Source organism: Delphinapterus leucas, chromosome 1 (genome assembly GCF_059928025.1).
Source record: "Delphinapterus leucas isolate spDelLeu-1000000601 "Yukka" chromosome 1, BTC_Dleu_Yukka2, whole genome shotgun sequence".
Classification (NCBI taxonomy): Eukaryota; Metazoa; Chordata; class Mammalia; order Artiodactyla; family Monodontidae; genus Delphinapterus; species Delphinapterus leucas.
In genome coordinates this window covers 14165878-14189036 of record NC_143129.1, presented here as the reverse complement: position 1 = coordinate 14189036, position 23159 = coordinate 14165878, and positions in this window count along the sequence as shown.

Below are 23159 nucleotides of genomic sequence, written 5' to 3'. Positions count from 1 at the left end.
GGTTGGAACTGACACTGAGAAATGCTTGTAGGACTAGAAGACTAGAGAAGGAAGATGAAAAGGGAAGAGGGAGGGAGAAAAAGGCAAGACCAAAAGGCATGTGTCCAGTGATCTGAGAAAGGTTGCTGTAGTCATCAATTGTAGCTAATTTGCTATCATTAGAGTTGAGGGTTTATATTGGCAAGTGCTCAGAGCTGAGTCTAGAAAATGGGCAGGAGTCGGTCAAGACACGACTTTTAATTTTATGCTAAGAGGATTAAAATTTTTATTTGATATACATCAGAGTCAGTGACACATTTTTAAAGTATAACAGTCTCTTGAGTAAGTGTTTAGGTCATCCTGGTGAGCTACCTAGTTTCTTACCTTCCTTTTGTCCGCCCTGCTTCCCATCCTATTTACTTGCTCTCCTTTTCCTCCTCTCCTGTCTTCCTTTTCACCTACTGTCCTGACCTATTCCCTTCTTTACTTTCTCTCTTTCCTCCTCCCTATTCTCCTGATTTTCTCCTGCCTCAATGGATTAATTTATATTGCTTTGATATTTTTCTATAAAATCCAACATTTTGAAATATTTTAAACATTAACATCATGCCAATGTAGCTTTTGAATTTGACAGTTTCAAGTATTTTTGAACCTATAAAGTTTAAAATAAAAACTAGTTATTTATCCACTGTAAGATACAAATTCCTGTAACCAAAAGAGAATGGAAAACAAGTCATTCATCTAAACCAATCATTTGAAAATACGGAAATAAGAATGGAATATTATTTTATTCAAGAGTTATTTCCCCCCTGACTTTATGCAAATGGCTTAAAAAAACTTCAAATAGAATGCATGCTGTTTTCTTATTTTTTAGCATGCTTTCTTTTTTTTCTTTGCGGTACGCGGGCCTCTCACTGTTGTGGCCTCTCCTGTTGCGGAGCACAGGCCCTGGATGCACAGGCTCAGCGGCCATGGCTCACAGGCCCAGCTGCTCCGCGGCATGTGGGATCCTCACGGACCTGGGCACGAACCTGCGTCCCCTTCATCGGCAGGCGGACTCTCAACTACTGCGCCACCAGGGAAGCCCTAGCATGCTTTCTTGAGGAATGCTTATTTTGTTGCTAAACATTTTCCTTTCTGATGGTTCTTTAAGATTCAAACCTTTACATGTACTAACCTTTACATTTATTGGTTCACTAAATATTTTATAGACTATCAAGAAATGTACTTGAGGGCTTCCCTGGTGGCGCAGTGGTTGGGAGTCCGCCTGCCGATGCAGGGGATGCGGGTTCGTGCCCCAGTACAGGAAGATCCCACATGCCGCGGAGTGGCTGGGCCCGTGAGCCATGGCCGCTGAGCCTGCGCATCCGGAGACTGTGCTCCACAAGGGGAGAGGCCACAGCAGTGAGAGGTCCGCGTACCGCAAAAAAAAAAAAAAAAAAAGAAATGTACTTGAAATGAATGACTTTTCTGTGTTGTACAAAGTTTCCACAGGTACTTATATGCTTTTTTTAAAAATTAATTCAATTTATTTTTTCTTGGCTGCTTTGCGTCTTCACCGCTGCACACGGGCTTTCTCCAGCTGCAGCAAGTGGGGGCCAATCCTCGTTGCGGTGCACGGGCTTCTCATTGTGGTGACTTCTCTTGTTGTGGAGCACGGGCTCTAGGTGTGCAGGCTTCAGTAGTTGTGGCACGCAGGCTCAGTAGTTGTGGCGCACGGGCTTAGTTGCTCCGTGGCATGTGGGATCTTCCTGGACCAGGGCTGGAACCTGTGCCCCCTGCATTGGCAGGTGGATTCTTAACCACTGCAGCACCAGTGAAGTCCTGTTATATGCTTTTTTTTTTTTATTTTATGCAGTATGCAGGCTTCTCACTGTTGTGGCCTCTCCCGTTGCGGAGCACAGGCTCCGGACACGCAGGCTCAGCGGCCACGGCTCACGGGCCCAGCCGCTCCGCGGCATGCGGGATCCTCCCGGACCGGGGCACGAACCCACGTCCCCTGCACCGGCAGGCGGACTCCCAACCACTGCGCCACCAGGGAAGCCCTGTTATATGCTTTTTGAATAAGTTATTCCACTAAATGGTTTAAGAGAAATGTTAGAGTCCCTTAGAATTAAATCAAATAGGCGTAAAGACTATCCCAAGTACTGAGTGAGGATCTAATGGGAAGTGTGGAACGGAAATCTTGAAGGTTGGTGAAGGTGAATATTACAGCAGGGAAACTAAGATGTTACTTTTGAAAGATTATGTGAGTTTCAATTATTTGTTATGAATTTAACTATTTAATTCTGCCCTCTTATTCAATTTGATGTCAGATTTTATACAGATAGATGTCATATGCTTTTATTATTGAGCAACCACTTAATTTGTTTGATAGCTCCCCTCCAGTTATTATTTCTGAGTTGTAGAGCAGGTTCCTTGGCAAATTTGAACCCAGATATTTTATTTCCAAAGCCTCTAATGAAGTTGCCTGTTAATGTGACAACAGTGCCTATTAGAAATGGGATAATGTCTAAATATTGATTGTGATGTCTGTCACAGCTTTTGGAGTACTTCTATTTAATTCAGTTTAAAGAAATAAGGAGGTAGGAACTGGCAGATGAAAAGAGTGCATTTAATTTTGAAACATAATTCAGCATATTCACATGTAATATTAAAAATGAGAACTTAAGAAAATTATAGTCATATTATTAATGGTGTTGAGTTGTAAAACCATTGCTGTTATTCCCATAATATATGTGCATCTGAGCATTCTATACTTTCCAATGGGATAGTTTTTAGTGATTTCAGCAAGCTGACAAAGTAGGAGTTTTCCACTGTTATCCCTCCTAGAACATTAATTTTTGACAACCACTTATGTAGAAAAGTACTTTTGTGGGTGTCCAGGAGTCCAGTGGAGAAGTTATAGCATGCTATTGGAGAAAAAAAACACAAGAAAAGACAGTTGAAGAGGGTAAGAATAATTTCACTTTACATGCATCACCCCTCTGCCAAGGCAGCACAGCTCAATGATGAGGGAAACCCCTTCAGACCCCAATTCCTCCAACGGAGGAAAGTGAGTGCATTGTGAGTGAGCACCTGGCCTCTCCAGGTGTGCAGGACACAGCCCAGGATGCCCACTTCTTTCTCACCTCACCAAGAAAATTGAGGTGATGAGCACAGCTGAGAGATCGGGAGAGGCTTGGGAGCACAGCAGTCAGGACTCAGAACTCATCAGAGGACTGTGGACGTGTCACGGACTCCATCAAGAAGACCATCAATGAGCTTTTTGGGATACCTCTCCCGTGGAGCCCCCAGCTGGCCCAGGGGCAACCCTAATGCTCCACGTGCCTCACCCCCTCCTGCCTCGTGGCTGACCCCCATGCACCCCGACAGATGGTCGGAGCAAGCCTTTGTAGGTGGAGTGTGAGAACATGCAGAAAGCCTGGCCAGTGCTCAGAACTGGGAGCAAACATACAAGCTTGAGCATTTCAGGGAACTGCTCCAGGGGACCCACATGGAAGGCTCTCAACACTTGGCCTGGCTTTGCAGGATTTACAGGAGGCATACACTCTTAAAAATTCCCCCCTGCAAGAGGAAGCAAGAGGTGTAGAGCAGGCACATCCGTAGAAGAGGTCTGAGAGAGCCTCAGAATCATTAGCTGAGCTGACCGGTGAAGTTAATTTTCTCCTAAAGCCAGTCAGTAAAGACTAGAGGAGGTGACTGCTTCTCCAAATATGAAGACAGCAATGCAAGGTTCAAGGAACACTGCAAATCAAGGAAACATGATATCCCCAAAGGAACACAATGATTTTCAGTAACCACTCCCAAAGAAACGGACGTCTATGAATTGCCTGACAAAGATCTCAAAATAATTGTTTTAAGGAAGCTGGAGAGCTATGAGAGAACATAGAGAGACACCTCAACAAAATGAGAAAAACAATATATGAACAAAATGAGAGGTTCAACAAGGAGATGGAAATCATAAAAAAAAACCCAAAACCAGAAATTCTGGAGCTGAAGAATATAATGAATGTATGTGACAGCATAAAAACTAATAAAAGTGTAAACCTAACTGGTAAAGGTAAGTATACTGTCACATTCAGAACTCTAATACTGTAGTTGTGGTATGTAAATCCCTCTTAACTGTAGTATAAAGATTAAAAGAATAAAGTATTACAAATAACTATAATAACTTGTTAATAAATACACCATATAAAAAGTTACAAATTTTTATATCAAAATATAAAATGAGGAGGTAAAAGGGTAGAGTTTTTGTATGTGACCAAAGTTAAGTTGTTACCAACTTAAAATGAACTTATAAGATGTATTTTATAAACCTCATGGTAACCACAAAGCACAAACCTATGGTGGATACATAAAAGAGAAAGGAAAAGAAAATAGAATACCATTAAAGAAAATCATCAACTCAAAAGCAAGACAGAAAGAGAAGAAGAAAGTGAGAAATATAAAACAGCCAGAAAACAATGAAAAAAATGTCAGTAGTAAGTCCTTACCTATCAATAATTACTGTACATGTAAAAGGATCAAACTCTCAATCAATATTTATAGAGCAGCTAAATACATAAACAAACAAAAAACAAGACCCAACTATATGCTGCCTATAGGAGACTCACTTCAGCTTCAAGACACACATAAGCTGAAAGTAAATGGAGGGAAAAAGATTATTTCATGCAAGAAACAAACAAAAGATCATGGGTAGCTCTGTATATATTGGACAAAATAGATTTTAACAAAGTTTATAACAAAAGATGAAGGCTGTTACATAGTGAGAAAGGGGTCAACTCATCAAGAGGATCTAACAATTTTAAATATATGTGTACCCCAACATCAGAGCACTTAATTATATAAATAAATTTTACTAGGTATGAAGAGAGAAACAAACTATTTTTTTCTGACTATAATGACATAAAACTAGAAATCAATAACAAGAAGAATCATGGAAAATTCACAGATATGTGGAAATTAAACAGTATACTCCTGAATAACCGGAGGGCCAAAGAAGAAATCAAAAAGGAACTCTAAAATATCTTGAAACAAATGAAAATAGAAACACAACATACCAAAACTCATGGGGTACAGAAAAGCAGTTCTAAGAGGGAAATTTATAGCAATAAATGCCTACATTAAGCAAAGAGAAAGATCTTAAACAACTTAACTTTATAACTCAAGGAATTAGAAAAGGAACAAACCTAGCCCCAAGTTAGCTGAAGGAAAGAAAAAAACTCAGAGCAGAAATAAATGAAATAGAGATCAGAAAAATAATACAAAAGATTAATGAAACAGAGTTTTTTTTTTTTTTTTTTTGCAGTACGCGGGCCTCTCACTGTTGTGGCCTCTCCCGTTGCGGAGCACAGGCTCCGGATGCGCAGGCTCAGCGGCCATAGTTCACGGGCCCAGCTGCTCCACGGTGTGTGGCATCTTCCTGGACCGGAGCACGGTCCCCTGCATCGGCAGGCGGACTCTCAACCACTGCGCCACCCGGGAAGCCCCTAGAGTTGTTTTTTTTTAAAAATAAAATTGACAAATCCTTGACTAGCCAAGAAAAAAAGAGAAGGGTACTCAATAAATATAAATGAAAGAGGAGGCGTTACACGGATAGCACAGAAATACAGTGTATCATGAGACTACTAGGAACAATTATACGCCAACAAATTCAGTAACCTAGAAGAAATGGTTAAATTATTAGAAACATATAATCTACCAAGACTGAATCATAAAGAAATAGAAAACTGAACAGACCAATAGTGAGTGAGGAGATTGAATCATTAATCAGTTATCTCCCAAGAAAGAAAAGTCCAAGACCAGATGGTTTCACTGGAGAATACTTCCAAACATTTAAAGAAAAATTAATACCACACCTTCTTAAATTCTTTCAAAACATTGAAGCGGTGGGATCACTTCCAAATTCATTTTACAAGGCCAGCATTACCCTGATATTAATGCCAGATAAGGACACTACAATAAAAGAAAATTATAGGCCAGTAGCCCTTTGAACATGGATACAAAAATCCTCAACAAATTACTGGCAAACCAAATTCAATATCACATTGAAAGGATCATATACCATGATCAAGTGGGATTTATCCTTGGGATACAAGGATGGTTCAACATATGCAAGTCAATAAATGTGAGCATCACCTTAATAGAATGAAATAAAAATGATTTGATCATCTCAGTAGCCACTGAAAAAGCATTTGACAAAATCCAACATCCTTTTATGATAAAAACTCAAAACATATTAAGTATAGGAGAAATGTACCTCAACATAATGAAGGCTGTACACGACAAACCTATAGTTTACGTCATACTCAATTATAAAAAATGGAAGATTCTTTCTCTAAGATGAGGAACAAGACATGGCTGCCTACTCTTGTCACTTATATTGAACTTAGTACTGGGAGTCCTAGCCAGAGCAATTTGGCAAGGAAAAGAAAGAAAAGTCATTCAAACAAAAAGGGAGAAATAAAATTGTCTCTGCTTGCATATGACATAATCTAACATACAGAAAATCCTAAAGACTCCATTGAAAGCTGTTGGGATATAAATGAATTCCGTAAAGTTGCATGATATAAATCAACATACAGGATCTGTTGTGTTCCTATACATTAACAACAAACTGTCCAATAAATAAATTAAGAAAACAATCCCATTTATAACAGCATCAAAAAGAATACTCTAATTAGGAATAAATTTAATCAAGATGTGATTGATCTATACAAGGAAAGCTTTGAAACATTGATGAAAAAATTGTAGGAGACAGAAATGAATGGGAAGATATCTCATGTTTATGGACCAGAAGAATTAATATTGTTAAAATGTCCATACTATCCAAAGCCATCTACAGATTTATGCAACCTCTACCAAAATTTCAGTAAAACTGGAAAAAAGAGGGGCAGAGGGAGATTACACACACAAAGAGAAGGCAGTGTGAAGATGGAGTCAGAGATTGGAGTGATGGCTACAGCCAAGGAATGTGCCTTGTGTGCCGCTGACTGCATTTAACATAGCATCAAAAGAGGTGAAGTTAGAAAGAATTGGCCAATTTGCAAGCAAGAATGAAAATAAAAAGAGAATATTCAGAAATGGGGCTTGACAAAGGCAACTGCTTTCTAAATCCAAAGAGTAAGAGAGTATGAGAAACACTTTAGAAAACTTGGAGTCACCACTGATTATTGAAGATCAACCTTTTGTCCAAGACCAAGTAAAGAATGTAGATTCCACACTTACTGTAAATTATCCTCAATGGATTATTGTGCCTCAAGGCAAAGTTCAAGTTAAGACAATGGGGCCAAATAAAGGTTCTTAATTAGATAAAATGACTTCAGGGCAGAAGCACAACGTATTGGTTCTTCTACTCAAGCCTGAAAGTTCAAAGCTCCTGGCCATTAATTTACAAGAGAGACGCGAAGGCAAGAAAGCAAAGCAATATAGCTGTTTTGGTACCTCTGTCAAAAAGCCAGAATTCTGAGTAGGGTTATAGGCACATGAAAAAGATTGGTATTAGGTATATATGAAGCCTGTTAAATGTTTGAAAGAGATGTACTTCCAGAAAGAACTGGGAGTCTGTGACTAAGATTTCAAGTGATGCTTGGCCCACCCCCCCAAGTATTTCTTACACATCCTTGAAAACATTCCAAATTACTTTACATGAAATTCTGTCACAGATGCTTAGTTGGGGTATATAATAAAATGGAGTTCAAGTTTGGCTGTCACTCATTGAGTCTGAGAATTTTCAAAAGAAAGTTATGAAATGAGGTAATAAAATAAGAAGAGATGTAAAATATATGGATGTTGTTAAGATATAAGAACTAGACTAGAAATATGTAGTGTTGCCTTTATGCCCCATCATATAGTTCCGGATTCTTGGCCAAGAAATCTTATCTTTCTGTGTCACATTGCTCTTTAATGGCAAAACTGTAGTGATAATACATCAGGTAACCATTTCAGAATTTTGTTTTGAGAATATAATGGAAGGGAACGTTCTTTGAAAATGTTACAGAGTGGTGTAAAGAAGAACTTGAGTCACACAGGAAATCAGAGGTCTGTAGTTATCTATATTAAGCCAATAGGTGATGCAGCCTCCACCATCACCCAATTGCCAGGATTTGTTTAGAAGAGCCACTTTGTTTTGAGCCTGTAAGATATGTGCACCTGATTATTTTACAATTTAGATACTGAACATTTAAACAAGAAAGCATGTCTTTTTCTCAAAAGACAGCTTCCAGATGGAATGGTTTTTAACACCTAAGGTTGATAGAACAAGTGACCATTGTCTTTCCAGATTATATTAAATTTTAATTGTGGCAGGTCACCTAAGTAATTAAGAATAAAAGTAAAATTTTAAAAGTTGGAGGTTCTGCTTTGAAGATAAAAATCTAAGGAGAGCTCAATAGAAAATGTTTTCATTTAAAGCGAATTTACATTCTGGGCACAGCAAATTGTAATTTTTTTAAACTACAGACTAAGTGAAGCATGAGATGTGAAAGTGTGTATTTCCCCTAGTGCCTCATGAATGCATTCTAGAGCTCTCTCAAAGGTCAAAACCACTCTAAGCAGTGCCATGTCAATTAAAACTGTCCACAGATTGAAGTGCATTGTGGCTGCTGTTCAGTTACTCTGAGTGATGTCGAAGGCCTGAAAGGGTCAGTCACCTTCAGTAGTCTGAACTGGGGGCCAATGTTTTAAGTTTGGTTTATTATTCAAAATAGAAGGTATGCTGTCCTGACCAATTTAAGATAGCGACCACAATTTATTTCCTGCCCATGCCATATGCATAGATGAGCTGGCCTGGAGGTGCTGCGCAGTTTCATCGGAGCCCTCAATCTGGGATCCCGAATAATGTATCAGCTGTAGTGTGAACGCTGGTGGTAACTGTGAGGGAGAAAAGTACCTAGTTGTCAAAGCAGAGGCACTGCCACCATCTTTCTGCCCTCCTCTCAGCCCATAGCAATGCACACAGCCATGTCGGAGACATACAGCACAAGAAGCTTAAGCCTCCTGCCGGCAGGGGGAAACCAATGGAACATAATATGTTCAACACATTCGACTGTTAACAGTGCAGATTTATTACGCACATTCCAAATGACTACTTCTGTAAATAGAATATTTTTTACTTAAGCATAATGCTGTTTTCCCCAAGTCCCAAATTTACTCAGCATTTAGCAGATTTTTCAGTTACTAAGTTAAGAAAAAACCCAGCATTCCAACAATCTAGGGATGAAAATATAGTTTTGTTCATAAGTAATTTTTGTGCTGCCGCTGTTTATTCTCTGGCTGTGTTATAGTTCACAGGGGATACTGATGGGTAATTAGAAAATGCTACCAGTGGTAAAGGGGACTGTCTCATCTCTGCCAGACACTGGTGCCATTAAAAGTGCTCGCCTAGCAACACTCGCGTTCTCTTGGCAAAGACTGGAATCCCTTCAGCATTGGCTGGCAGGCAGTGCCACTTTGGGGGAGCTTGAAATTATCATTAGAGAGCTGCTGTGTGAAAGATGAAAGTACGAAAGGGACTTAGGATGTGAGAGTGTGAAAGTAAGTTTGAGTTTTATGAAAGTCCAACATCTGAAAACCAAATACAAGTTTTATACATTTTTGCTGTATAAAATGCTAATTTTATATAATCACTATAGATTGAACTTTGTATCAACAGAAAATGACTCCTTTAAATTTAATATTTAAATAATTTAATCGTTTTAATCTGGAATCCTACTTTAGCTATTATATTTATATCCTGCTTTCTTTGTATTTATATTTTTTGGACACATTTTACACATTTTTGATCTTCCTATAAATTTTTATCATTGATTTTTCTTGTTGATAGCATATATTTTTAACCTTACTTGAGAACCTCGGTCTTTTAGAAAGGAATTTTAAGCAATTTATGCTCATTTAAATGAGAGTGATTCAGCAAGATGGCTGAATAAGACACCCCCCCCCCCCCCCCCGTCACACCTCTTTTCAACAAAAATAATTTGGCAACCATCCATGGAGAAGAGCCTTTTTGTGCGAGCTTTGGGATTCTGGCAGGAGACTGTGAAACTGTTATTGACCCTCCTGAGTTGGACCCCAGCAAGTGTCCTTCTGCCTAGTGTCGCTGGAGCCAATAGAACAAGACCAAGTTGGGTTCAGAAGCAAAGGAGAGTTTGACTCTTTGATCAGAGAGTGGAGAGGTGCTAGCTCAGGCTCTAGAGCACAGGCTCTCCTGACAGGCGGGGGTCGGGGCTACTATGTAGGGTCTTATCACAGGGAGGGGGCAGGGTTCTTCCGGGGGTGTAAGGGGAAGGGGCACAGCTGTGCTGCTCAGGCTCCAGACCACAGTGCCAGTGCAGCGTCTGCGCACAGCCCGCTGCCAACACCATCTTGGATGGAGTGTCGTGTGCGGCATCTGCCCAGGGCCCTGAGCTGAGGTGCCGGTGTAGCCATTTAGCGCCAGGAACTCCAGGCTGAAGGGACAGGTCTGAGGCCTCTGCATGCGAACCCTGTGAGCCAGTGAAACTAGACTAAGCACAAAGGAAAAGAAAAAAAAAAAAAGGTTAGACTTTATTACCCAGATTCTATTTTTATTTCCTGGGAATTGTTAATGGACTTTGCTGGTGACAAATTGCTCCTCTACCATTTGTCCTGCTCCTAATTCTTGAGGGGCGCTGAAGGCGCAGGTCCATCTTCTGTGACTGCTTCCTGCTGAGTGTGGGTGTCATTATAACCGTGGTGGAGGAGTGGAACTTCTGCCAGTGGCCTTTAGCTGTGTTTAGATGTGTTTGCCTCGGCCCTGACTGTTCGTCTCCTTGAGTGACTACCATTTGTCTATCCGTTTGGAGACAAAGGACACCAGACGATTTAAGGTATGCGGCCTAAATATTAACAAGAGAACCGTGGTCACATCTCAACTTTTTCCCAAGAATGCAGGTATCTCGGTCTTTGGTCTGTAGGCAAGTGTGCGCTGATGTCAAGGCTCACTGCTGTGGCCTGAATCTCCCTGCTCACACTTGTGTTTTTCAGAAGAGAAGCTTCAGGTCAGAGAGTGGTTTGCATGTGTAGTCAGGGGGGTCCATTGCCCCAGGTTGTCTTTCCAGAGGTTGGGGCTCTGGGGCCTCTTTAGTGTGTTGTTCCCAAGGAGTGACCCCTGCGACTCCAGGGCAGAGTAAATGGTAAGGTCATTGAGTGAGGTCCGTTCCACTTAGGACTGAGCTGATCTTGGGGGCTGCCAGTTTTCCAGGTCTTTGGGTGCACCCAGGCTTCTGGCCAGAAGGGGTAGAGGGGCAGGTTAGTGGATGCGGGCTGCACCTGGTCACCATATTCCACGAGAGCTTTCACGTCTTCTCTTACATGGAGGACATACCTGAGTTGTTGTATTTCAAGGGGGATAAGATGTCCCTTCTTCTGAGCTTGGGGATGGGTCTACCCTACATGAGTTCAAATGCACTTTAACTTATACTTTCGGGCTAACTACATGTGGAGCAGGGCAATGGGAAGCAACTTAATCCAATTTTTTTGAATTTTCTGACATAGTTTGGCCAAGGCCCATTTCAAGGTTTGAATGGCTAGATCTCTCTACTTTCCCCAATGATGACTGGGGTCTCCAGGCTGAATGCAGGGTCCAATTTTTATGCCCAAGGCACTAGTGGAGTGGCCAGCAGGGTGTAGGAATTAGGAACTACTGGATGTATATCCTTGGTGGCTTCATTGACTACCCTGCAGTCCTATACCATCAGGTATTCCCCATTAGGTTTCTTTACAGGGAGAAGGGGGGTACTTCAGGCTGATTGGATGGTCTGATAAGGCCCTTGTCAGTTGGGCCCTGTATAACAGGTGAGATGCCCAACAAGGCCTCCCGATGGAGAGGGTACTGTTTTCTCTTGGACCACCCGTCCCTGGGCCCAGACCATGGGATTTAGTCCAGGGAGGTCAACTTGTTCTGTCCATAGAGGTTTGTCCTCAGCCATTAACGTAATAATCACGTGCCCTTTGTCTAAGGGGACGCCAGTTTCCAGTTCTTCTCCCATTGGGTGGGTAGTAGCCCCAAATTTATGTAAGATATCTCTTCCTAGCAGGGGTATAGGGCATTCGGGGACATGCAGGAAGGAATGGGTGAGCATGTGGTCATCCAGTTTACATTCTCATGGTTCTGTGAATACCTGTTCTTGAGCTTTCGCCATAATTTTACAACTCTTGTGACCAAGTTTGCCTCATCTGGTGTCAGAACTGAGTAGTGGCACCAGTGTCAACTAAGAATTCGACAGGCTTTCCCTCTATGTCTAATGTCTGCCAGGGCTCCTTGGTTTCAGCTGGAATGCAAGCTTAGGAGCCCCTGGCCCCATCAATTTTCATCTCTTTGGACCATCTGCCTTTGAGGGTAGTGGCAGACATCTGCTGTTTCCATCCCCCTTCAGGGGTGGTGTGGGCATTATCCCTTCCTGTGTCCCTCTTGTTTTTATATGGCACACTGATTGGGTCCTATTTCTTTGGCTTGCTGTCCCTCAGTGAGAGCTGGGGGTCACTCACCGAATTCGAGAATCTCTGTGGGTGGTTAGTCCAGATTCCCATGCTGACCCGTTGCCATTGGAGGGCAACAGCCAGTAGGTGGGCTTCTCTCTAGGCCTTTTTATCCTCTGAATTCTCTTCTATTTCTCAGTTATGAAACACCCAATAGGCAACCTCTAAGAGGCAAGAAGTGTGGGTATCTGATTCTATTTCCAGTTTCTGACATTTACACCTAATTTCAGGAGCACTTTGGGAAATGAAGTACGACTTCAGGATTACATTCCCTCCCAAAGACTCAGGGGTCAGTGGTACTATAGATTCGGAGGTATTCCCTGAGGTGTTCTAGGAATGCCAAGGGGTTTTCTGTTGGCTCCTGATTGATTTCCCTTCTCTTATTCCAATTGACAGGTTTCTTTCCAGCTGCCTGGATTCTGTTTAGGATCATATTTTATAATGGCTCAGCCTCTGTCTTCCACCCGCTTCTCCAGTGTCTTGGAGGTCCCAGTTGGGTTCGTTATCTGGGACTGCTTGGTTCCCAGGTCTGAAAATAGTAGGACCTACATTGCTTCTGTTCTCTTTGTCTGCTTCCTCTTGGGCATTTGAAAAGGCCATGGCCTTTTCTTCCCCATTTGGAGTACATTGAGGAGGCTCTGCATGTCAGCCCAGGTGGGGTCATGGGTCTGAAAGATTCCCCTAATCAGATTCAGGAACCTCTCTGAATCTTCTCTCAACCCCTTACTATGACTTTCAGATCAGAAGTGGTAAATGGGAGGTGTACCTGGATGGGCCCTCCTTCTCCATCAGGGACTTTCCTCAAAGGGAATACTTTTCCTGGTGGGTTGGTGGACCCTGGCTGGTAATTAGTCCTACTTTGTGCACTTCAGGACTGGGTTCTGGGGGATGGGGCTGGTATGGTGGGGGCCCAAATTGGGACATATGAGGGAAGGGGGAAGGGAGGGAGCAGCAAGAGGAGGGTTAGAGAGATCTAGAAGGTCCTCAGGAGGAGGGTCAAGGATTGGTATTAACTCAGTGGAGGAGAGCCTGCATCCCTTTCGAAGGCCTTTGTTCTGATATAAGGCCATACAGAACTGGACATAGGGAATTTCATCCCGTTTCTTTTGTCTCTGGTATAGCAGGTCCAATTGTAAAATGGTGTTGTGATTTACAGACCCACTGCTGGGCCAGATGTCCCCATCTCTCAGCAGCTATTGGGGCCAGGCTGTATTACATTGGAAGATTAAATATTTTGGGGTCGGGGGTGATAGCTCCAAAACTTCCAGTTCTGCATGGTGCACCCTTCAGTATGGTGGACATTTGCTTCCCCATACCTTAGATGTTCTGTTTTGAATTTGTTCCCAGGTGCTGAGCGAGGTGGTTGGAGTGACTTCTTGGCACACGAATGCCACAAGATTTAACCCAAGTAAGATTTCCAGTTCAGGAAATTTGCAACCAGCCCCAAACTATTAGTGGATTCCTCAAAAGACCAAAATAGGAGGAATCCAAATGGCATGGACTTTGATATAACTGGGGGTTTCCCTTGAATTTGTAACGGCTTGTGCTTGAGGTAGTTAGTCCCTTCTCAGTCAGAATGTCCCACAGGAGGTTAGACAGGACTTCCTCCAGGCCAGAGGAGCTTAGCCATGTTAGTTCCTGACCAATGTGAACTTGTATGGAGTGGCACAGCTGTCTCAGGTGGGGTTCTTCTCTTTCCTCCTTTCGGGTGAAAGGAGGAGTTTTTTGACTTCCTACTGGGTGAGAGCTAAACGCATGAGGGATTCCTACAAGTTACTCACCAGATCACTGGGACAGCTGGTATTCTGTGCTGATACTGGGAGGAGAGCTCGGGGAACTTTGGTTGATAAAGAATTACCCAAGGTTCGCCTCACAAGCAGAGGGGAAGGAGAGGTAGGTCAGTGGATGTTCCTGGTCTTTTGAGTGGCTCATAGGGCTTCTCGGCCCACTTCAGAGAAACCAGCACTGACCAGAAGAGCTCAAGTCATGGTCACGTACCTACCTTGGTACCCTTTCACACTCAGGCATCCCCAGTGCCTTTCCCTGAATTGGGCATCCTTGTTCCATTTTGTCAGGTGGTCCTCATTACCTGGGCCTTTTCCCAGTCTTGCGTCTTGGCTCATGGGGCTGCCCGATGTCCTTTTCCAAACTGGAAGTGATGGTGGAGAATGCTATGGTTGACCCCTGGAGTTTAGTGAGGAGGCAGAAAAAAACCCTGGTGTGGCTGCTACTGGCTTATCCAGAGGCTGAGAGGACAGCATTACTGGTGAGACAGTGAGCAAAATGGCCGCGGCTCCTTCTCATCCACAGGTCCCCACCATCCCTGGGTGTCTGGCACCATGGGAAGGCCAGTCAAAGGCAGTGAGGAGACATGCATGAGTTTCAGTCTCCAATCCCCTATGAATCCACTGTGATCCCCTCAAGGTGGCACAGTCCAGATGACTCTGGGGGCTATGCTGTGTGTGTGCCCCACACACAGGTATCGGGTTGCTAGGCAGAGGTGCTCTGAATTCGGTCAAAGCCTGTCACATTCTGATCCATCAGAGTGAACTCAAAGATCAGAGGCAGTCATCCTCACATGAAACTCCCAAAGCCTCTGCCATCCTTCCACTGGAGCTGGTGTGAGCCAGGGTGAGCTGGGAGCCTCCTGGATAAATGCAGGTGAAAAGGCCGTGGTCCATCCATCCCATCTGGGTCACCAAAATTTTGTTACTGACCCTTTCAAGTTGGGCCCCAATAAGGGTCCTTTTGCCCAGTGTTGTTCGAGCCAGTAGAAGAAGACTGGATTTGGTTCAGAAACAGAGAGTAAAGCTTTATTCTTTAGTCAAAGAATGGAGAGGTATGAGCTTGTGCTCTAGAAGACAGGCTTCCCCGACAGGCTGTGAGTGGTGCTGCTTTATTATATTATCATCAGTGGGGAGGGGACAGAGTTCTTGGGAGTCAAGGGTAGGGGGGCAGCAGTGCTGCTCACACCCCAGATTGCAATGTCGTGTGCAGCATCTACACAGGACCCTGAGCTGAGGTCCTGGAGCAGCCTTTTCGCACCAGGAGTTCTGGTCTGAAGGGCCGAGTGCCAGGCCTCTCTGCACGCGGGACCCTGTGAGCCAGTGAGACGAGACTAAGCACAAAGGAAAAGAAAAGATTAGACTTTATTTTATTACCCATATTTATTTTTATCCCCCGGAAATTGTTAATGGGCTTTGCTGGTAGCAGAACCCCAGTGGAGACCAAGACTGAGGAGAGCCATTTTGAGAACGCAGGCCCACACCAGGCAGCTGACAGAACAAGGTCCCTGCTGTAGACAAGGAAACAGCTCTGTACCCCTGAGGACTAGGCTATAGTCTCATTTGTCAGGATGCAAAATCACCATCAAAAGGTCAGTTGCATTTGTATGCACTAACAGCAAACTATTTGGAAGAAAAAAACCCCACAACCATATTGACAGTAGCATTAAAAACAATAAAATACTTAGAAATAAGTTTAACAAAAGGTGAAAGATCTGTACACTGAAAACTATAAGACTTTGATGATAGAAATTGAAGCAGATGCAAAAAAATGAAAGACTATTCTTTGTTCATAGATAGAAAGAATATTGTTAAAATATCCATACTTCTCAAAGCAATGCATAGATTCATTGCAATCCCTATCAAAATTCCAATGGCATTCTCACAGAAGTAAAAAAAAATCAATCCTAAACTTAGTATGAAATCACAAAAGATCCTGAATGGCCAAAGCAATCTTGATGAAGAAACAAAGCTGGAGGCATCACACTTCAATTTCAAACTATACTACAAAATGATTGTAATCAAAATAGTATGTTACTGGAGTGAAAAACAGACACATAAAGCAATGGAACAGAATCAAGGACCCAGAAATAATCCACGCCTACATGGTCATCTAATATTTACAAGACAGCCAAGAACATTCCATGGGGACAGGATAGTCTCTTCAATATAGGATGTTGGAATAAATGGATATTCACACGCAAAAGCATGATTGACGAAAGCTTACAGCACTCACAAGAATTAACTCAAAATGATTTAAAGACTTAAATATAAGATCTGAAATCATAAAACTTCTAGAAGAAGACATAGAGAAAAAACAAATTAACATTGGTTTTGCAAATGATTTCTTGGATATGATACCAAAAACAAAGGCAATAAAAGCAGAAATCCATAGTGACACTACATCAAACTAGAAAACTTCTACACAGCGAAGGAAATAATCAACAAAATGAAAAGGAAATCTACAGAATGAGGGAAGATATTTGCTAACCGTATATCTTATAAGGGTTTAATATCCAAAATATAATAGGAATTCATACAACTCAATAGCAATAAAGCCCCAATAATCTGGTTTAAAAAATGGGCAAAGTACCCAAATAGATATTTTTCTAAAGATGATATACAGATGGCCAACAGGTACATGAGAAGTTGCTCACCTTATCAGGAAAATGAAAATCAAAATCACAAGGAGATATCACCTCACAGCTGTTAGAATGGCTAGCATCAAAAAGACGAGATAATAGGTGTTGGTGAGGATGTGGTAAAAAAGAAACCCTTGTGCACTGTTGGTGGAAATGTAAATTGTTACAGACATTATGGAAAACATTATGAAGATTCTCAGAATTTAAAAATAGAACTACTGTATCATCTGGCAATGCCACTTCTGGGTATATAGTTGAATGAGGTGGAATATTTATCTGAAAGTGATATCTATATTCCTATGTTTATTGCAGCATTATTTACAATAACCAAGGCATGGAAACACCCTAAGTGTCCCTTGATGAATGAATGTATAAAGAAAATCTGGTTTATATATACAATGGAATATTTTTCAGCTATGAGAAAGAACTCCTGCCATTTGAGACAACATAGATGGACGTGGAGGGCATTGTGCTAAATGAGATAAGTTAGAGAAAGACAAGTACGGTATGCTCTCACTTATATGTGGAATCTCAAAAAGTTGAACTCATACAAAGAATAGATTGGTGGTTGCCAGGGACTGAGAAGTAGGGGAAATGGGAAGATATTGGTCAAAAGGTACAAATTTGCAGTTATAAGATGATTAAGTTCTGGGGCTTTAATGTAAATTATAGTTAATATAGTTAACAATACTGTACTGTATGCTTGAAAGTTGCCAAGAGAGTAGATCTTAGATGTTCTCATCACATGCACAAAAAATGGAACCATGTGAGATGTTAAAAAACAAAAGTCAGCTGAGTAAATATTAAAGATCTTACTGCTTTTATTCAATGATTTATGAATTGGGCAGCATCCAATGTAGGTAAAAATTCAGGCTGGTTATTGCTAAATTACTTTCTCTGTAGTGGATGGCAGGTGTCTATCAGGCAGATTACCTAACTAGTGTGATCAGGCGATCCTAAGTGACTGGTCTAAGATTCCATTTCTAGGAGAGCCAAAACTAATTAAGTCTCTTGTGACGTTGGACTTAGCATATGTAGCTCCATTTTGGGCCAGTTGTTTTGTTTTTTAACAGAAATAACGGATTAACCTCAGAAGTAACCTTATTGTAATCATTTCACAAGGGAAATATGGTATATATTGAATCATCACATTGTAGTCCTTAAACTTACACAATTTTGTATGCCAAATAGATCTCAATAAAGCTAGAATAAAGAAATAAAAGTCTTTTGGCATTAATTCTATCATAAGAGTTATTAATTGATATTTTTATGGTTCCTTTTTTGTTTCTTCTATCATGCTTTATAAAATATGTTTATATTTTGATTTTTGATAGTTATTTAAAAGTTAGCTATTTTTAAAGATGTTATAGAAGAACTTAAATATTCTGAAGTTACATTTGGACTTTCCTTAGCGTTTCCTACCTTAGAATTTCTCATTATTGGCAATTTAAACCTTCTAATTGTTCTAGTCATAAACCTTGGTGTCATCTTTGACTCCTCTCTTACAATCAGTAATGAGTTCTTGTTGGCTTTAATTTTATATGCAGTGCAAAATCCAGGTACTTCCTGCCACTTCCACTGTTAGGATTTTGGTCAAGGCCACTAGCATCTTTACTTGCGTCACTGGGGCATCTCTTAACTGCTCTCTCTGCTTCTACATTTGTCCCCCTGAGCTAATTCCAACAAAGGATCTAGAGAAGTCCTTCTTGTATATGTTAATTTACCTCTCTTTTCTGCTCACATCCCTCGGTGATTCTCCATTTCTTTAAAGTTCAATACTTGCAGTGACCTACAAGGCCTCATGTGATCTGTGTGCCTCCTGTCTCCCCTCTGTGCCTTTCTGGTGCACTGTTGTTTCTCGTGGTCACTTTGCTCCAACTGGGCCTTTGCACTGGCTCTTCCCTCTGCCAGAGTTTGGAGGGTTTGGACAAATGTTAATTACATGTATCCATCATTATGGTATCATACAGAGTATTTTCACTGTCTTAAGAATTTTCTGGGCTCTGCCTATTCATCCATCCTGCCCTTACCCAACCCCTGGCAAATGCTGATCTTTTTACTGTCTCCACAGTTTTGTCTTTTCCAGACTTTTGTATAGTTGGAATCATACAGTATGTAGTGATTGACTTCTTTCACATAGTAATATGCATTTATGTTTCCTTTGTGACTTTTCAAGGCTGGATAGCTCATTTCTTTTTAGTGCTGAATAATATTCCATTGTCTGGATGGACCACAGTTTATTCATCCATTCTTCTACTGAAGTAGAAGTCTTGGTTGCTTCCAAATTTGGGGAATTTTGAATAATATTGCTATAAACACCTGTGTACATGTTTTTGTGTGGACATGTTTCCAGCTCTTTGGGGGTAAATACCAAGGAGCATGGTTGCTGGATCATATGGTAAGAGTATGTTTAGAGAACCAGAACCAGTGGTGGCAGCAGGGCCAGCTCCACCTGTGCTGGATCTTGGTGCCAGGATGCCTGTGGTGATACTTGCTGGGGCTTTTCTGGTCCAGGGAGGGGAGTTCTACCGGCTCAGGCAGCTGGGATCTCTGAGGACAAAAACTGCAGCTCCCTCAGTGATGAAGGCTTCAGGGGATCTGCAGCAGATGCAGTGGCTGTTAACCAGCAGCCTCCTCAGTGGTGAAAGCTGCTGGGGTCCTCTGAGAACAGGTCCTGGTTGGTGAAAGTTGCAGGGGGTCTGTGGTGACTGCGAAGGCTGTTCAGGCCCACAGGGAAAAGGCTATTGTGGTCTCCTGAGAGCAGACCACAGGGTCCCATGGTGTCACCCTGCCCTTCTTATATCCCTGCCTTTCTTCTTTATTCCTAGTTGTCTCCAGATGCCTCTGCTATGCCCATCACCCCAGTGGTCTTGATGGGATGAAACTGCAGCAGGTCCTTCAGGCAGCACCTGGAGAGTCTGGGAGAGTTGGATGTTGACCTTGCTTTACTTTCCTTCCTGCCTGCCCAGTGGAACCCACCAGTGGAGGGGATCCCTTTCGGCACTGAGCTATGCTGGCCTGGGGGACAGGATGATGCAGGTGAGATGAAACTTTTCTTCCTGCCTTTTCGTTGTGGTTCTTCTTCTTTTTTTTTTCTTTATTGCATTGCTGTAGCTTCTTGACTGGATTCCAGAGCTCTCCCAGAGCTATTTCTGTTTGTGGGTAGTTGTCCAATTACTGTCTCTTTGTGGAGAGTGGAGGGTGAGATTTCCTCCTGTGCCATCTAGCTGACATCACCCGGTAGAACTTTTTTAGCTCATTCATTTTCACTGCTATGGGATATGCTGGCATTTTATGATAACCAGAATTATTTATCCATTGTATTGTGACAGACACCTCCCTTTACGTATTTATTTAGCTTTTGCTTTTACAAACAATACAGCTATGAATATTCTCTTGCGCGTCCTCTAGTGGTTGTATACAAAGTTTTCTTTAGGGGATTCTTCTGGCCTAGCTGGGGAAAACTCTGGTGGCTGCAGACGTTTAACAGCTCGACTGGGTGTGCAGGGTCCACAGTGGCCTCACTTAATCTGATGCTGGTTTTTGGCTAAGGCAAATCTGTTATCCTCTATCTGGCTTCTCTTCTTCCAGTTGGCTGAATTGGGTTTTTGCACAGCAGGATGGTCTCAAGGTTCTCAGAAGGTGAGAGCAAGAGATGCAAGGTCTCAAGTTCTAGACTCTTGTCATTCTCACCCATGCTATTGGTCGAAGTAAGACACGAGATATGTCTGGATTGAAGAAGAGGGGACATAGATTTCACCTCTCATAGCCACGTTTACAACCTAGCACAGTCTAATCTCTAACCAAAGTGTTGCTTGAGTTACCTATTGCTACATATTAAACCCCCTCAAACTTAATGACATAACAGTGACTTACTATTTTCTGTGATCTTGTGGGTGGCAACCTGCTCAGTGTTTGTGCTTTTCTACCTTGGGAGTGTTTATGAGGCTGAAGTCATTTGGGGGCTTGAGTAGACCTGGACGATCCATGAAGGTCTCAGAATCTGTCTGGCAGTTGGAGCTGGCCGTTGGCTGGGGCAGTGTGGATCTCCTCTAAGTAGCACTTCATCCTTCAGTAAACTGGATTAGGATCATTCACACCAGTGTGGTCTCAGGAGTGCAAGAAAGTGAGGGCAGAATTCACAAAGACTATAACAGCCTAAGCTCTACAGTCCACCCAGCACCACTTTCAAAAAAGATTATTGGTCAAAGCAAGACACAAATCCAGCCCGGTTTTAAGGCATGGATGAATAAGCTTTTATTGATGTGAGGAGTTGCAACGTATCATGGAGATATTTTCAATCTACCATAGCTTGTAAGGTTTTTTTGCTTTAAAGTCTTCTTCCGATATTAGTAAAGTACATCAGCTTTACAAAAACAATAGTTTATATTTGCCTGGTCTTGTTTTGATCATTTAAATTTCAGTCTCTTTCCATCTGCTTTAAAGAGCTTACGGTTTAGCTCTTAAAATCTATCCAAAATATATTTGCTTTTTAGCCTTTGTTACATCTTAAAAAAATAACATAAAAATTCTATTATTTTATAGTTTGAATGTTGGAACGTTAATTTTATTCTCATGTTATGTGATGTATTACAATCTCTGTTGCTTAGATTTGCTGGTACTTCTAATCTGTCACTGGATTGGACAGAATTGCAGGATAAATGTCAATTTTATTTTGGGATTCAGCCAACATCCTTGCTAGTAGAAAGTACAGGAAAATGTAGATAAGCATATTCTCAGGCAGTATTACAGATTTTCTCTTTTATCTAGAAAATAGTACAACTAAAATTTTTTGTTTGATGATGATTTGCAGTTATTTATTTCCAGAAAGACTCATACTATTTTAATACTATCCTCAATGCTATCTTCAATAGAAAATACTATTCTCAAAAGAAATTTCTGAATTTCTAAGTTTATTTAATTTAATTTTATTACTAGTATAAAATTTTCTTTTACCAAAGCAGTTTTAAATAATACAAAATATCCTTATTTAAAAATTAATTTCTCTGATTTCTTTAAAGTAATTTTTACCAGAAATGCCTCTTCAATATTTATTTGACTAACTTAACATCTTACTTTTGCAGTTGAACATATTTGTGCCCTTATTTTCTGCTACATTTTAAATTTTGCCAAGATTTTTAAGCAAACTATTTTCTTAATTATTTATAAGATACTGGACAATGTGTTATTTTTACAATCAGTTCTATTTTTGAATGTTTTTGTCTTAATTTTCTTAAATGAAACCCATCCTTTAAAATTGATAAACAATGAGTACACTGAAGTAAACAATTATGGTAGCAAATCTGAATCTGTGAGCATATGAACTATGACAAAGTCATCTCATTTAGCAGGGAAATTAAGTGTATAGCAGTTGTGTCATAGGCACTAACAAAGTACAGGGCAAGAAGAGCAGACAGGAGGTCGTAATTCGGTATTTTCTCTTGAGTATTATTGAAAAAAATGTCCTTGATTTTGTTCTCGAAATACACTTGAACACATTCTTTTGTTAGATATTAGTAATAACAGCTGTGAATTCTTATTTAATGGGTGGACAGGAGAAGATCACGTGCCATGGAAAAATGGCTAAAATAAAGTCAACACTTTATTTTCTGAGGGTGTGGTTGAGTGGATTTACAGATCTGTGGATTTACTTTGGATGAGGCACAGTGGAAAAATGGGAGTTTATCGTTTTTGGAGACTTTCAGAACTAGTAGTGAGGGACTAAATCTGAAATCAAGTTAGTCGCTTATTTTCCTTTCCTCTTCGACATTTAATGGGTATTAAAGCCGAGTTCCTGGCCTTGCCCTTCTCCAGGAGAGATGGGGCATACCTGAGAATAGGGGATTTAGGTTCCAGACCTCCCAGCTTCACCCAGAGGGCTCCTTGCAGGGCTCTGCCCCTGTTCTTCTTCCTGACCAGGTGCTTCAAGCATCATCAATCAGCCACCTGCTGAACACTGAGCCGCACAGGGAAGCTACAGAGGCTCAGGCCCATTTAACCACAGTTTATTAATGAAATCAATTAATCTGCTCAAATAATTGAGATTTAATAGTATTTACAAACCTTTATTATTCTGTTAGGCTCACAAATAGCCTTATTTTAATAAAATGTTGCTCTAATAAACTTCGCCCTGACAAGCCTCAAAAAAAACATCCTGAGAGCCGGCTTCATTATCAGCAAGCTGCAGGCTTTGCTTGAGTCCCTGGAGCAGGTGACAATTTGATTTTTAAGTGGCTTACTGATACTTTGCATTGAT